Here is a 16,991-nt window from a genome sequence, read left to right on the forward strand (position 1 = left end):
AGAGGTGGTCACACACCATACTGAGCACGTTAACCAGTTGTCCAACTATTAAGTTGCAAAAAAAAGAACATTTTTTTCTACCGTTATGTATGTTGAAGTTGCTTCCATTCTGTATTTTTACATTGTTTCTGCTATACTATCACCTGCTTATTCTGTTTTGTGGCAAAATAAAAGCAATCTGGAAAGACTCCTTATTGTTGCTTTAATCTTTGACACCAGTGTATAAAGCTGTGTTATCGAATTATCGGCAGTAGGTAACTTCAGTTTCAAAGGCAAATAAAGAAAAACCACCGACTGTTTTCTGTTTTCTTTTTGGTAAAGATTGATTCATTTATGCCGGATGAAATTTGAGTTTTCTAGCACCAGTAGAAGCAACCAAGATATTTTATTATGTAACCTAAAAATAGTTCCAAAGATACCAATTTCTCTTATTCTTTAGTGTTGCATAGGAAAGTGAGGAACAAGTCTTCTTAGCGACCACTTGCTTTCTGCGCATGGTCAGGGCGTATGCCAACACTAAAGTACCCACTGTGGTGATTTCAGTATGAGTGATCAGCAAGTTACAACTGCATAAAAGCGGATTATAGCTTTTCTTTCACTTATGCCATTTCACAATATTGTGCAATATTTCTCGCCCTTCACTCCTTGAAAGATTTCCTTACTGCCTGTACAGTTTTACAGTTACACTACTGACAATTTACTCCGAAAAAGTGTGTAACTGGGCAGTTCAGTGCCACATATTATGGACAGTTAACAATCAGTATCCATTGCACGTGTACCTAAGACAAGTTATGCCAGTAATGGTCGTACTCTCCTATGCTGGAGGAAATCCTTGACATCACAAAACTACCGGAAAGTTCTGTCAACTTGCTGCAGATTGATAGCCATATATGACAAACCGACGTTTTTTGTGAAACATATGAAACATGTCTCAATAATCTATTTATTTTTTACTGATAGTATGGTGCTTTATGGATGTAGGTTTCATCAGATGTTGTTCGGTAACTCAACTCACACTTCTGTGCGTTAAGTTAAAAGGACAAAATGTAAGAGAGGCGTTAGATTTCTAAAAATCATAACAGAAACTTCATTGTATGTCTGACTAGTCGACTGGAGATACCATTCGTATAAGCAAAGCGTTGAACACCACATGAAAACGTCGAAGTCATGATAAAAACTTTCCACCAAATTTACATTCTCTGAAAATTTGAAGCTCCTTTTAAATTTTGCTTTATACTCCATACACAATTCGTAAATTTATTAGAAAGTTAATACACTTTTACATCTTTTCAGTGTATTATTCATGTCATGGAATTAGAAGACCACCACTCACGCATGAAATCCTGAAAACTAGGCTGAAATGATGTTTGTGCTTGCCAGTATGGGGGTACCAGAGTCGAGTGGGAGGAGTATTTGCCTTTAATGACGTCACACATCCGGCCATCCTAGAATAGACCACTTAAGGGCCTCTTCTGTGGCAAGCAGGTACCTGATAAGTTGCAGGCTCCATCGTGCAGGATCCGGCAGTATAATTTCTGCACGAAGGCAAAACTGGCAGACACATCTCACACAATCATCAGCTTGTAACTCACGATTCTGTCGGAAATCCTGAAATTATTTTAATAGAACGTCATTTTGCGGCGGAAAATTTAGATAACAGCTGAGGCTTTCGACGGCTAATTACAATTTATATTTCTCTAGCAATAGATGCCTAAAACAAATCCTTATGGGTTCTGCTGTTATGTCATAGTCGGTTTATGGAACCATGATGTGAAGGATAACAGCTTACGTAAGTGAGACAGAGTGTTCTCTGCCGTACTATGTGATTCACAATTCTCGTATCAGAATGTGAAAACATTTAATTTTTCTTCTTTATAACCTCTGAACACAAACCTCCATGCTTACAGGCACCGAGTGGACTGCCAGTGGTTCTATTGAAACTGGTACTGTACACTCTAATTACAAATTACAAAATCTCAATAGTCGCAAACCATTGCAAGAATTTGCATGTGCGAAAAAAATTGGGCGTATTCGCATTAATGTTATCCGTTACAGCCAATTTTTCTAGGCTTCGCGTGTAAGATGAAATGTATTCTTGGTCGTTTTGAATATGGAGACCTACGTTTCGCGACAAGTGCCAGTGAGCCGTAGGGACCTTGGTTTGGTCTCGAACCGGCACACAGTTTCAACATATCACATACAGTTATTATGATACGTTTAAAATGTATTATGAACTGTTGTACATTAGTTACTTCACTAATAAACTAATTACTAACCCTTTCACTACTGAGTGCGCTGCTGATGATTCGATAGTGCTTGTAGAATACCTTTCTTGTAGCAGCAGTGCATTTTCCCCGTCTGATTGACGACCTCCTCATGCTTTCTTTCTTGGTGGTATGTCTCTAACATCTGGCGAATGAGGCTGAGATGAAATCTGGTAAGTGAAGTATTCTTTCCGGTATGAACCTTGTAAATAACCTAAGAGTTCAACATGCACATGCCTAAGGAGAGAAGGAAGATTTTTTTTGCTTCGTTTCAATGTGTCGCGAACATATTTAGTTGAGCTAAGTAGCATGTTGTATTTGTCCACTGCACCCACAGAATCGTTGTATTCAACACACAATCACATCTGATTTCATTGCAGCTGTATGAGGTATCGTCGACATACATACTGTACGTCTCTTTCGTCATACCACTTCAAAGCCACCATAGTATCGCTTGATCTAAATTCCATCTCACATCTTCGCAGTTCGGCTTCAAGTTTCGGCGGCGAAAGTTCATGCGAACTATACCTACGGTATTTTCTTCTTTCATGCAAGTAAGGGAAGCGAGATGTGTTCCAGTTGTCGATATACAGCAAGTATTTCGTTGTTGTTGTTGTTCTAGTGGTCTTCAGTCCAAAGGCTGGTTTGATGCAGCTCGCCATGCTACTCTAAATGTGTGATATCTTATGGGACTTAACTGCTAAGGTCATCGGTCCATGCTACTCTATCCCGAGCAAGCCTCTTCGTCTCCGAGTAATTACTGCAACCTGCATGCTTCTGAATCTGTTTAATGTGTTCATTTCTTGGTCTCCCTCTGCAATTTTTGTCCCCTACGCTTCCTTCTGGTACTAAATTGGTGATCTCTTGATGCCTCAGAATGTGTCCTACCAACCGATCCCTTCTTCTAGTCAGGTTGTATCAAGAATTTTTCTTCTCCCCAATTCTATTCAATACCTCCTCATTAGTTATGTGATCTACCCATCTAATCTTCAGCATTCTTCTGTAGCACCACATTTCGAAAGCTTCTATTCTCTTCTTGTCTAAACTATTTATCGTCCACATTTCACATCCATACATGGATACATTCCATACAAATACTTTCAGAAAGGACTTCTTGACACTTAAATCCATACTCGATGTTAGCAAATTTCTCTTTCTGAGAAACGCTTTTCTTGCATTGCCAGTCTATGGTTTATACCCTACCTACTTCGACTATCATCAGTTATTTTGCTTCCCAAATCACCAAAACTCATCTACTACTTTAAACGTCTCATTTTCTAATCTAATTCCCTCAGTATCACCTGATTTAATTAGACTGCATACCATTATCCTTGTTTTGCTTTTGTTGATGTTCATCTTATATCCTCCTTTCAACACACTGTCCATTCCGTTAAACTGTTCTTCCAGATCCTATGCTGTCTCTGACGAAATTACAGTATCATCGGGAAATAAGGTTTTTATTTCGACTTCACTTCCTACTCCAAGTTTTTCTTTTGTTTCTTTTACTGCTCGCTCAATAAACAGACTGAATAATATCGGGGATAGGCTACAGCCCTCATTCCCTTCTCCACCACTGCTTCCCTTTCGTGCCCCTCGACTCGTATAACTGGCGTCTGGTATCTGTACAAATTAGCCTCTCTCTCCCTGCATTTTACGCTTGCCATCTTCAGAATTTGAAAGAAAGTATTCCAGCCAACACTGTCAAAAGCTTTCTCTAAATCTACAAATACTACAAATGTAGGTTTGCCTTTCTTTAACTTATCTTCTAGAGAAGTCGAGGGTCAGTATTGCCTCGCGTGTTCCTATATTTCTCCGGAATCCAAGCTGATCTCCCCCGAGGTTGGCTTCTACCAGTTGTTACATTTTTCTGTAAAGGATTCGTGTTAGTATTTTGCAAACGTGACTTATTAAACTGATAGTTCAGTAATTTTCACACCTGTCAGCTCCTGTTATCTTTGGTATTAGAATTATTATATTCTTCTTGAAGTCTGAGGGTATTTCTCCTGTCTCAAACATATTGCTCACCAGATGGAAGAGTTTTGTCACTGTTGGCCCTCCCAAGGCTATCAGCAGCTCTAACGGAGTGTTGTCTAATCCCGGGGCCTTGTTTCGCCATGTGTTTCATAGCGTGCATTTACTAGGAGCATCTCGAAACGTGTGTGTCCGACGTTATCACGCCAGGCACCCTCAGCTCATGTCCCATATAAAGGGTGCCTCTCCTAAGAGTCGTCAGGCGCGTTTCCTCCGGTGTTTTGGCAGATATTTGACACTTTGTTTTTGCGTTTGTAGCTGCAGTTAGCCCAAGCAATTATTGATGGTCGCGTCTTTCACGCGACTCTCATTGTCAACAGAAAGCGTCGGTTTGTTTCCCATTAGAAACAATTATTTTTACCAGAATGAGATTTTTCACTCTGCAGCGGAGTGTGCGCTGATATGAAACTTCCTGGAAGATTAAAACTGTGTGCCGAACCAAGACTCGAACTAGGGAACTTTGCTCTACCAACTGAGCTACCCAAGCACGACTCACGCCCCGTCCTCACAGCTTTACTTCTGCCAGTAGAGCACTTGCTCGCGAAAGGCAAAGGTCCCGAGTTCGAGTCCCGGTCCGGCACACAGTTTTAATCTGCCAGGAAGTTTCATATCAGCGCACACTCCGCTGCAGAGTGAAAATCTCATTCTGGAAACATCCCCCAGGCTGTGGCAAAGCTATGTCTCTCTTTCTTTCAGGATTGCTAGTTCTGCAAGGTTCGCAGGAGAGCTTCTGTAAAATTTGGAAGCTAGGAGACGAGGTACTGGCAGAAGTAAAGCTGAGAGGGCGGGGCATGAGTCGTGCTTAGGTAGCTCAGTAGCCGGCGCGGTTGCTCAGCGTGTTCGACCAGAGGGTTAGCTGCCCTCTGTAATAAAAAAATCTGAGTTAATTGATCAACGACAAACTGAAATGGGCATCTTGCGACGTCCGCCCCGAGCAGATGCAACGAACTGAAAAAAAAAAAAAAAATGGTAGAGCACTTGCCCGCGAAGGGCAAAGGTCGCGAGTTCGAGTCTCGGTCCGGCACACAGTTTTAATCTGCCAGGAAGTTTCAATTATTTTTACATCGGAATTTTATAGACCCGTTCGACCGAGTGATCCCCTGTTAGTGTAGTGCGATATTTGTTTTATCGATATGTCTTAACAAGGACTATAAGACATGAAAATAAACAGCAATCGAGTACGACATAGTAGCGCTGGATGCTTAACGGTAGCACTCAGCATGGCCAGGGCGGTGGTGCTGCTGCTGCTGGATTACTGGTTACTCTTCGTATGTTACTTTCCCTTTTAATACATATCGATAGAACTAATGTCGGACCTAACTAATCTGGGACCGCTCTATGGAATAGGCACGTGAAATTTCGCTTTAAATATCATGTTGTTTGTAATGAGAAAGAAAGAGACGCTTATCGTCGACATTCGGCTGCGCATGAAAGACATATGAGCACTTTTTGTTTGCGCTAACACAGCTACACAATTAAAAACCTAAATCGCAATTATCTGCTGAAACACGTTGACCTTGGGAAGCACATCAAATAGAGCATGTTTTGTATATGAACAGTTCAATTAAAATTAGCTTCGTCACGTTCAGAAATATACAGGATGTTAAAAAAGTTACGGCCAAACTTTCAGGAAACATTCCTCACACACAAATAAAGAAAAGATGTTATGTGGACATGTGTCCGGAAACGCTTAATTTACATGTCAGAGTTCATTTTAGTTTCGTCAGTATGTACTGTACTTCCTCGATTCACCGCCAGTTGGCCCAATTGAAGGAAGGTAATGTCGACTTCGGTGCTTGTGTTGACATGCGACTCATTGCTCTACAGTACTAGCATCAAGCACATCAGTACGTAGCATCAACAGGTTAGTGTTCATGACGAACGTGGTTTTGCAGTCAGTGCAATGTTTACAAATTCGGAGTTGGCAGATGCCCATTTGATGTATGTATTAGCACGGGGCAATAGCCGTGGCGCGGTACGTTTGTATCGAGACAGATTTCCAGAACGAAGGTGTCCCGACAGGAAGACGTTCGAAGCAATTGATCGGCGTCTTAGGGAGCACGGAACATTCCAGCCTATGACTCGCGACTGGGGAAGACCTAGAACGACAAGGACACCTGCAATGGACGAGGCAATTCTTCTCGCAGTTGACGATAACCCTAATGTCAGCGTCAGAGAAGTTGCTGCTGTACAAGGCAACGTTGACCACGTCACTGTATGGAGAGTGCTACGGGAGAACCAGTTGTTTCCGTACCATGCACAGCGTGTGCAGGCACTATCAGCAGCTGATTGGCCTCCACGGGTACACTTCTGCGAATGGTTCATCCAACAATGTGTCAATCCTCATTTCAGTGCAAATGTTCTCTTTACGGATGAGGCTTCATTCCAACGTGATCAAATTGTAATTTTCACAATCAACATGTGTGGGCTGGCGAGAATCCGCACGCAATTGTGCAATCACGTCATCAACACAGATTTTCTGTGAACGTTTGGGCAGGCATTGTTGGTGATGTCTTGATTGGGCCCCATGTTCTTCCACCTACGCTCAATGTAGCACGTTATCATGATTTCATACTGGATACTCTACCTGTGCTGCTAGAACATGTGCCTTTACAAGTACGACATAACATGTGGTTCATGCACGATGGAGCTCCTGCACATTTCAGTCGAAGTGTTCGTACCCTTCTCAACAACAGATTCGGTGACCGATGGATCGGTAGAGGCGGACCAATTCCATGGCCTCCACGCTGTCCTGACCTCAACCCTCTTAACTTTCATTTATGAAGGCATTTGAAAGCTGTTGTCTACGCAACCCCGATACCAAATGTAGAGACTCTTCGTGCTCGTATTGTGGACGGGTGTGATACAATACGCCATTCTCCAGGGCTGCATCAGCGCATCAGGGATTCCATGCGACGGAGGGTGGATGCATGTATCCTCGCTAACGGAGGACATTTTGAACATTTCCTGTAACAAAGTGTTTGAAGTCACGCTGGTACGTTCTGTTGCTGTGTGTTTCCATTCCATGATTAATGTGATTTGAAAAGAAGTAATAAAATGAGCTCTAACATGGAAAGTAAGCGTTTCCGGACACATGTCCACATAACATATTTTCTTTCTTTGTGCGTGAGGAATGTTTCCTGAAAGTTTGGCCGTACCTTTTTATAACACCCTGTAGATACATCCTCATATCACACTAGGTGCACAGTCGACTGTGTCGAAATGTTGCTTGTAGCTTAACATGTGCTGGGAGTGCGTACACTGCCTGGTTCATCAGACTTTTTCTTTCTTTGCCTACAAACACATACAGGAACCTAACTGCTAGACTGATAAAACTGTTTTGATTGTGCTAGTATTTAGAGCTTCACCACATAGGTTTCTGGCAAGTGTGTTCAACAGTCGAATGTTACTTTCGCATGCAGTAGTGTTAATCTATACTGACTACAGCTTGAAGCTAGAATCAGTGAACTCCTTTTGTTACGAAATTACCTCAACGGATTTAGCTAACCCTTTACTAATTAATAAAGAAATGTACAGAATTGGTAACCAAACCCAAAGGTATTTAGTCCGATAGACTTGGTATCAATGTACACCTTTAATACACGAAAAAATTTCTGTGTAGATGTGAAGATGACAGCCGTGGGAGTGAAACAGATCTCAGTATTTCGATAACTCACTGCATTCCTTTCAGACTAAATAAAAAGACACATTAAGACAACGGAGTTAATTAAAAATAAAAATATACTCTAAAAGAATATATGGCAGTTCGCCTTTCGCCGTGTGAAATGAAGCTACGAGTATATCAACGCCTTCGTTATACTTAAACGGCTCGCGTTGCTCTGAATTTTTCGCGTTATTCCCTAGATAGTGTGTCAAGATATTTGTAAATCTGTCGAGTCGTATTGAAAAATAAATGCAATAGGACCCGGGAAGTCAATGAATCATTATTGCGACGAGATTCAGATTTGCACAATTACACCACCTCATACCAATTTTCATAAAGATGCAGGTATGGATTCAGTGGATATGATAAACGTTAATAACAAAAATGACCTTTTACGATCTTCAGTTTCATTCTGTTCCACGCCAGGTACAGGAAAGTATGCTGCCTGAGGAACAGCAGACTACGATAGTTGAGTGACCTGGCAGAAGACGGCGCTTCCCTTGTACTGCAGGGAGGGGTGGCCGGCGTTCCCGGCACCTGCGGGCCCTCACGTGGGGTCGGTGTTTACAGGCTGTGTTTGTAGCCGGCGCTTCCGAGGAACGCGTGGGCGCGTCCACCGTCACGTGCCGCTTTATGGCTGCAGTCACGACATCTGAGGCGGCGCCGCCCGTGGCGGCCGTCCTTAAGAAAGGACCGCACATGTCTCACTCACGTGTGCGTGTCTGCCCCCCACGTGCCTCCTTACGATGAGAAGGCATTTTTGCTTTTACGAAATGCTGATCATATCATTCTTCTTCCTCTCTAAAGGTAACGCAATGCGATAATATTTCTTTCACAAGGACCCGCAATCAAGGACCTAACAAATAATTAGTCATAATGCTTTACTGGACATTCTTTCTACTCAACTGTTAGTCTCAAGAGGCTTGAGTGCAATAAGCATTTTATAAAAGAGAAAAAGGGTACTTTCTTATCAGGTAGTTTAAATAAGCCGAAGAAGAATCAGCCATTAGTATAAATTCAGTTCGGGACGAGACTTCACAGGTTAGCAGTATTATTCAAGGGTGTCCACTTACAAAAGCTGTAAAATACACTAGCCAGAAAATCCCGAGAGAAAGATCTCTTAAGGTTTTACGCGCAGCTCATATACCGGTCAGTTTATATTCTATGGCAGCACATCGAAATGGGTTCTCCTGTACCGGACTCTTTTGCCACGCGGACGATACACTTTCGATCCTACATTCTAGTGACTTTTTATTCTGTCGTTTTAAACTGTTTTAAAATTAACAGATTTTAAACGAAGTTAATGATTTAAAATATCATCAGTTAAATCATAAAGAATTTTATTTTATTCCCGTGAACACTGCATAAAAGCCGGCCTGTGTGACCGAGCGATTCTAGGCGCTTCAGTCTGGAACTGCGCGACGGCTACGATCGCAGGTTCGAATCCTGCCTCGGGCATGGATGTGTGTGATGTCCTTAGGTTACTTAGGTTTAAGTTCTAGGAGACTGATGACCTCAGATGTTAAGTCCCATAGTTCAAAAATGGCTCTGAGCACTATGGGACTTAACATCTGAGGTCATCAATCCCCTAGACAGAACTGCTTAAACCTAACTAACCTAAGGACATCACACACATCCATGCCCGAAGCAGGATTCGAACCTGCCACCGTAGCAGCAGCGCGGTGCCGGACTGGAGCGCCTAGAACCGCTCGGCCACCGAGGCTGGCTAAGTCCCATAGTGCTCAGAGCCGTTTGAACCATTTGAACTGCATAAAAATGCAGTAAATGATGGATCTAACTGTCTTCGTCCTTCATAAATTGTGCAAAAGCCAAAATATATATTTTTCCATCTTTTTATAACAGTTATCATTCCGGTACTAGTACATAAATCACAAAATTGATCAATAAAGAGGATGTTGCAAAAATTTTTATGTAAATAAAACCCTAGCAGAAAATTTGTTACAGTGGTAAAGCTTTAGTTACCTCGATTAAAAATGCATTTCAAATTATTCAACTTTTTAAAAAGAAAATACAAATCTTAATTCCCCGTTTTTGCTTATTCGCTGTTAATAGTCATTTCAAAAATAAAATAAAATTCTTTGTCATTCAATTGATAATAGTTTAGGTAATTACCTTTCTTTAAAAGTTGTCATAGTTTTCAAAACAACTTCAAAGAATACAATAAACATTTACCTGTAGGAAGAAGCGAACCGGGATCGCTCGCGTGGTAAGTAACTGTGCTATAGACGCACCAATTTCGCTGTGCTGCCATAGCCCGTAAGTTGACCGGTTTATGAGCTGCTCGTAAAAATTTAGAGTCTTTTTCTCGGTATCTTCTGGCTAGTGCACTGTACAACTTTTGTGGGTGGACACCCTTGAGGTATAATTCTAACCTGCGAAGTCTCATCCCGAACTGAATTTCCGAAACCTCTTGTTAGTGCGAAAGGCACACATTAGAATAAGGTCCCGACCCGCCAGACACAATCGGGCAGTACGATTCATCAAGGAAAAGTAACAGATTCCTGTATATTTTTCGAAATGTTGTGAAAGACGTAATTCGAAAGTTTTAGAGAGAAAATAAAAGCTGCCTCCCTACTAACGCAGAAACTACCGTTCAGGAATCTAAGCGGGCTTTGAACACACCACAAGTTTTGCATCACAGCTTCAGCACCTGTGTTTTTCAAAATAATTTCTCCCTAAATGTAACCGGCCTCTGCATTGTAAGGAACCAATCACTACACCAGCATGCTTTACCAGTTGTTTTGTGAGTTATTCATTTTTAAACTACTTAAAAATAACGTTGCAGAATCCTTAAGACGTGCACAGTTTGAGAGTTAAAGTGAAGAACCGTTTCTTAATATTCTCCTGTCCGCAGGAAACCGTTACGTACAGCCTGCCAACTGTAACATTAAAAACTGCACCCGCAGTGCTGTTCATTAGTGTGCGCTGTGCTCCCAGTCACGAATGGCACAGTGCGTCTAGTGTACGCTGTCTTGTATATCGTGCTTAGACCGCACCTACTTTAGAATAACATTTTATGGCAACAAGAGTTGTCAGCACGGGAAGTTATCCTCTGAACTGGTGCCCACGAAAGTGACGTCATTCCAATTGTTAACTGTCATCGTGAGAAACAAACCATTGCATATCTTGCTGGTTGTAGTCAACCGTCGTCAACTACACCAGTCGAAGACAGCTAATCACAAATTGTTGCATAGCAGAATGTTAATTAAGTGCAGTCTTTTTTTTTTTTTTAGCCAGCTGGGACAATGCTAAGTGGAGCGAGCTCGTCGAGCACGTAACGGTGGCGTATGTCAACACCCGGAAGATCTGAAGTAAAAACCAATAGTTTACTGTCTCACAGTGTGCGAGAGAGAACTTCAGGAACACTTGATTCAGCGCTTAGACGGAAGTGCAGAGAAGACACAATGCTCTTCTCTAGCGGAACTAGGTGTAGTAACTTGACCTGCGGATGATACAAGAACGCCTTTCAGACTTCAAACTTTGTTTAAAGTATAGCTTTGAAGCTCTGAAGTTAAACATTAGGATAGCAAAGAGGGAAGATAGGTTCAGAAAACGGGAGCACATTTGGTCGCCAGTATGGAGGGAATCATGTCATCGACTGCTATAAAATCGCCGCCTTCCATCCACTTACTGTCAGAGTCTAGCCACTCCATCTGCATCATTGATATGGATGGAAGGTCAGCTTCACTAGTTGGAGGATGCCTAGAGGAATACGACGAAGTGTCTCCAGACGCTGATCGCTTGGGGTCCACTGCTACAACTCTTCAGCCATCCGGTTGTGGAGGGAACCGCAACACTCCAAAACGCCGCTCACACCTGTGACTATCCAAAGAGCCGGCCAGAGTGGCCGAGCGGTTCTAGGCGCTACAGTCTGGAACCGCGCGACCACTATTGTCGCAAGTTCGAATCCTGCCTCGGGCATGGATGTGTGTGATGTCCTTAGATTAGTTAGGTTTAAGTAGTTCTAAGTTCTAGGGGACTGATGACCTCAGAAGTTAAGACCCGTAGTGCTCAGAGCCATTTGAACCTATCCGAAGACGAGGGCCAGAACAAACTTCCATGGATGAAGAACCGATCTGCCTGTTAAATTTTGCTGTTAAATTGGGAGCAGCCAACGACCTTGCCTCAGTGGTAACACCGGTTCCCCTCCGATCACCGAAGTTAAGCGCTGCCGTGCTCGGCTAGGACGTGGATGGGTGACTATCCGGTTTGCCGAGCGCTATTGGCAAGCGGGGTGCACTCATCCCTTGTGAGGCACTAAGGAGCTAGTTGACTGAGAAGTAGAGACTCCGGTCTCGTAAACTGACATGCGGCCGGGAGAGCGGTGCGTTGAACACATGCCCCTCCAAATCCGCATCTAGTGACACCTGTGGCCTAAGGATGACACGGCGGCCGTTCGGTACTGTTGGGCCTTCATGGCGTGTTCGGGCGGAGTTTAATTTTAGTTTAGGTGGGAGCAGGGCGCCTGAGCAGCCATCCCTGGACTGTAAAAGTGCCGCGTTACTGGCTGCATTCTGGAACCTCTCCTCGGGCTGTCCTTGTATTGCTGCTGGGTCTACCGCCTACACGCCATCTCAACAACCGGCAACAGGGGCACGCATGTTTCTGGGGCCTAGCCTGTGCGCAGCTTCACTCAGCGAGAGCGCTGAGGCTCTGACAGACGCCCACAGCCACGCCAGGCTGCAGCTCGGCGCCGGCCGCTGGCTGCCGTACCCTCCTACGAGGGGACCCCAGTACTGACCTTGGCAATGCGAGGGGCCTGCGCCAGCCAACAGCAAAGCTGGCTCAGCAAGGGCACTGCCAGGTCGCACTGGGAACATAGAGTGATTGTAAAACTCTCAGCAATAAGTGACTGTTAACTGAATGACAACACATTTACACCCAGTGCTACACAAAACTCTACCGCCGCATCTTTGCTCTACTATCCTACACCCGTATAAGATATACGATGTCTGATACCTAAAGATGTTCGTAGAAGAGTGTAGAAACAGCATAACTTGTCATACCGGGTGATCAAAAAGTCATTATGAATTTGAAAACTGAATAAATCACGGAATAATGTAGATAGAGAGGTAAAAATTGACACACATGCTTGGAATGACATGGGGTTTTATTAGAACCAAAAAAATACAAACGTTCAAAAAATGTCCGACAGATGGCGCTTCATCTGATCAGAATAGCAATAATTAGCATAACAAAGTAAGACAAAGTAAAAATGATGTTTTTTACAGGAAATGGTCAATATGTCCACCATCATTCCTCAACAATACCTGTAGTCGAAGAATAATGTTGTGAACAGCACTGTAAAGCACTGTAAAGCATGTCCGCAGTTATTGTGAGGCATTGGCGTCGGATGTTGTCTTTCAGCATCCCTAGAGATGTCGGTCGATCACGATACACTTGCGACTTCAGGTAACCCCAAAGCCAATAATCGTACGGACTGAGGTCTGGGGACCTGGGAGGCCAAGCATGACGAAAGCGGAAGCTGAACACACGATCATCACCAAACGACGAGCGCAAGAGATCTTTCACGCGTCTAGCAATATGGGGTGTTTTTTTTTTGTTCTAATAAAACCCCATGTCATTCTAAGCATGTGCGTCAATTTTTACCTCTCTGTCTACATTATTCCGTGGTTTATTCAGTTTTTAAATTTATAGTGGCTTTTTGATCACCCGGTATATTAGTTCTGTGCTGGACCTTCTAAAATGGTATTTAGTTCACTTCACACATAGTGAACTGTTAAGAGATATTTTATTAATAACGATTACGTATGTAGAAACTAATTTTTCATAGTATTACCGATACTTTGATCAAAACATCCGTCATTATAATGAACGTCAATGTTATAATTGTCTCCACCCTCTGTAACTACTCATACATCATCTTACTCTGCCACACGTTTGTAGAAAGGTATTTGGTTTAGTTGACAGAACATTGCAGAAAGTAGGGGTACTAAACCATTTTTCTTTGCCTGTTGCAGATGACTACTATTGGGTAAATCCTTTACTTGAAGCAAAATACGATCGTAGCCTACCTCTCTTCGGATTATTTTGTGTTCGCACGCTGGTGTCATTGCGTATGAAGTATGCTAATCAATCAGTGGTGATGTATGATGAATAGTGAGACGTTTAACTTCATTAATTTGAAAGGTTTTTGATTTTTGAACCGACATTCGACTGAGTTCTTGCCTACTGAGCCAGGAAAAATCAAAATTCAGGAAGGAAAGTGTTCCTACTGCCTCAAGTACACTGCCATATACTTCTGGGAGCATTACAGTTTCAAGTTTTCGGAATTTCTTTTCTACAATACTATCTGCAGGCAAGTATTGATGACATACACATGGGAAGAAACACTCAATCTTAAATCCACATTGTGATGTAATCTTACAAAACAGAAATAAAATACAATTATTTTTGTTTTGAGGTGTACAACTGTCAGTAAACAATCGAATACACTCAATATTATTCGCATCACAGTATGGTTTTAAGACTGACTTGAAAAATGCCACAGACATGAACTAATTTCATCGGGACCCCCACCAACTTCTCTCTCAAGCCACCTATAAATACTGTGTCCTGTTTGGTGAAACAATTTTGCTGTTCACCTGAATAACTAGTCTCAAAACATGACACCATAATTGTCGTGAGTAATACGCTCTATTCATTTGTGTCTTTCGTAAAGGCTGATTCTGCATCAAATCAAAGTTGAGCGTTAAACTGCCATTTGGAAATTTATCAAGGTTCTTAAAACAAGCTTTTAGTTTATGGAAAAGCCTTTCCACAACAAGATGTTTGTTGATATCCTCATCAGGAGCTGCTTTAAAAAATAACTTTGAATGCTAGGGAGTCACTGCAGGTGTCCTGTTTTATGGTGCCAAACCTCAGACGGAATTTTATGATAAAAAATTAAATAAAATGAAAGGAAAGGTAACTAAAAATTTCCTTTTATTCTGCAGCAATCTTAACAAAAAATTTTACATGTAATATGAATCTAACTTTTTACTGTCAAGTCATACTATCATTTCTACTAGATGATTAATTTATTACTCATCTTATTATACTTCGCGTAAGTAGATTGTGTTGAAGTTGTACTGCTAACTGCTCTCTCCTCGCAAGATAAATTCCACATCCTATGTATGGCACATTCTGAAGGCAAGTATTTTCTTAATGGTGTCTTTTTTCTCCCCTAGTGCCATTCTCTGCTTTTAAACCTTGTTACGTGAGCTATTATTTCAGGCTGCAGTTTCTTCATATCGTCACCACGCTTTGCACCACCTCTTGTTTCAGAAACTGCGCCCACTATTCATTTTCTCGCCAGCAGCATTCTCAACCTTCCTCCACTCAATATTGAAAACACTTTGGAATGTAGTTCTACGAACAGGGACCTTCCCCTGATGAGCCGTTTGTATACTATAACTTATAGTGTTCTCTTTGCTTGAACATTCTATGTGATCGTCATTAGGCCTTCTTCTTTTAGGACAGTTCATATCAGTGTACCCTATTAAAGAGTTTCTCTGACTCACGACAACTGTATTGTTCTAATATCTGTTATTTTCAAGTATCATATCATCTTCTGATACGAATAATGCGCTGAAAAAGCTATCAGTACGTTTATACTGATCCGAGGTTTTGCGCTTGCAGCAGTATTGTTTTTCGTGTTTCAACACGTTCCGCCACGACGTATTTACAGATATTTTACGTTTCTTTGACTTTTCTCTAAATTCAGTCACATCGGCATATTCGTCGGACATATCAACTGTTCACTATACACAATCATAACAGAAAGCACAAGCATTTTAGATAAAAAGACACAATGACAAGCTGAAGGCAACCATTACCGAAACTGTAATCACATGATCACACAGACAAACTATATTGTCTCACTGCGTTTGTGACGTCACAGCACCCAGCGAGATCACTTCAAGAGTATTTGTACTTCTTTCTATGAACGTTAAAAGGGATTTGGTATGATTTTGTGTAAAATGCTGGATTTTATGGCTTCTATTAAAGAGATTTTCTTCTTTCTGCAAGAAAATATTCACTTTTTAGCCCCAGTAACCTCTTAGGCAGGGGCTGCCATCTCTAAATGATTATATTGAATGTTTTGAATTTGGTATCTTTTGGAAACAAGCTCCATAAATTAATATAACCTTGACTTTAAATAAATTGCCTGACAAAAAATGTAAAGCATACAGAAGGGGAGGAGCAAATGAAATGAAACTTTAAAGGTTGTCTACGTATGTGTTGTTATTTCAATGATTATCAAATCAAGTCAAATTCACGAAGAACTCGGCAGTATGAGGTCACTTACCAGTACACTGTTGCACCGCCTCTGGTCTCGACACATGCACTAATTCCTATGGGAAGGGCGTCATAAAGCCAATTTATGCCCTCCATAGGCACGGTGACCCACAGTTGTTGTAACTGGTCCTCCTGGTCACAGATAAACTTTCCATGTGTGGACAAGAATTCTCCTGTCGAAAAATTCCACCACGATATTGTCGCATGAGACTAAGACTATATGACTACGTCATACTACACAGTATATCAAGTATGGTTTACACATGAAAATTATTGTGGCTACAGGAAATTTTTTTGCTCTCCTCAAAGATTGGTCCATTTGGATTTGGTACTTTCTGAAAACAAGCTCCACATATGTAATTTAAAGCGAATATTATTAACTAATATGAAAAATTAGATTTTATTATAGTTTTACTCTTTTTTCAATGCAAAATTAGTCCTTTTGTGGCGGTGAGGAGAGTGGGTTTGGGGGAGTGGAGCATCTTGGTGATTTTACTCGACTGTCAATTCATCATTTATTAGTAAACATTTCACTACTTGTAAGGAACATTTCACCATAGACGACCGTAAAACAACTGTCAACAAAAAACAAATTTTTCGCCTTACAACTAGTAATAAAATATATTTTGCTGTAAACTTTCAAGCACATTATGAAAAACGATACTCCGCCAGATATTAACGCAATTGTTCGCAAAAACCGATAACAGAAC

The 16,991-nt window shown here is 41.7% G+C and overlaps 1 protein-coding gene across 1 annotated transcript in view; it reads right to left on the minus strand.

The window, feature by feature from the left end:
* Window positions 1–16,448, minus strand: part of LOC124804882 (pyrimidodiazepine synthase-like) — a 114,906-nt gene extending 98,458 nt beyond the window's left edge. The window contains exon 1 of the mRNA XM_047265260.1: window positions 16,292–16,448. The gene's annotated coding sequence lies outside the window, so the exon portion shown is untranslated. The remainder of the gene's footprint in view (window positions 1–16,291) is intronic.
* Between the last annotated feature and the right edge of the window lie 543 nt (window positions 16,449–16,991).

Source organism: Schistocerca piceifrons, chromosome 1 (assembly GCF_021461385.2).
Source record: "Schistocerca piceifrons isolate TAMUIC-IGC-003096 chromosome 1, iqSchPice1.1, whole genome shotgun sequence".
Lineage (NCBI taxonomy): Eukaryota > Metazoa > Arthropoda > Insecta > Orthoptera > Acrididae > Schistocerca > Schistocerca piceifrons.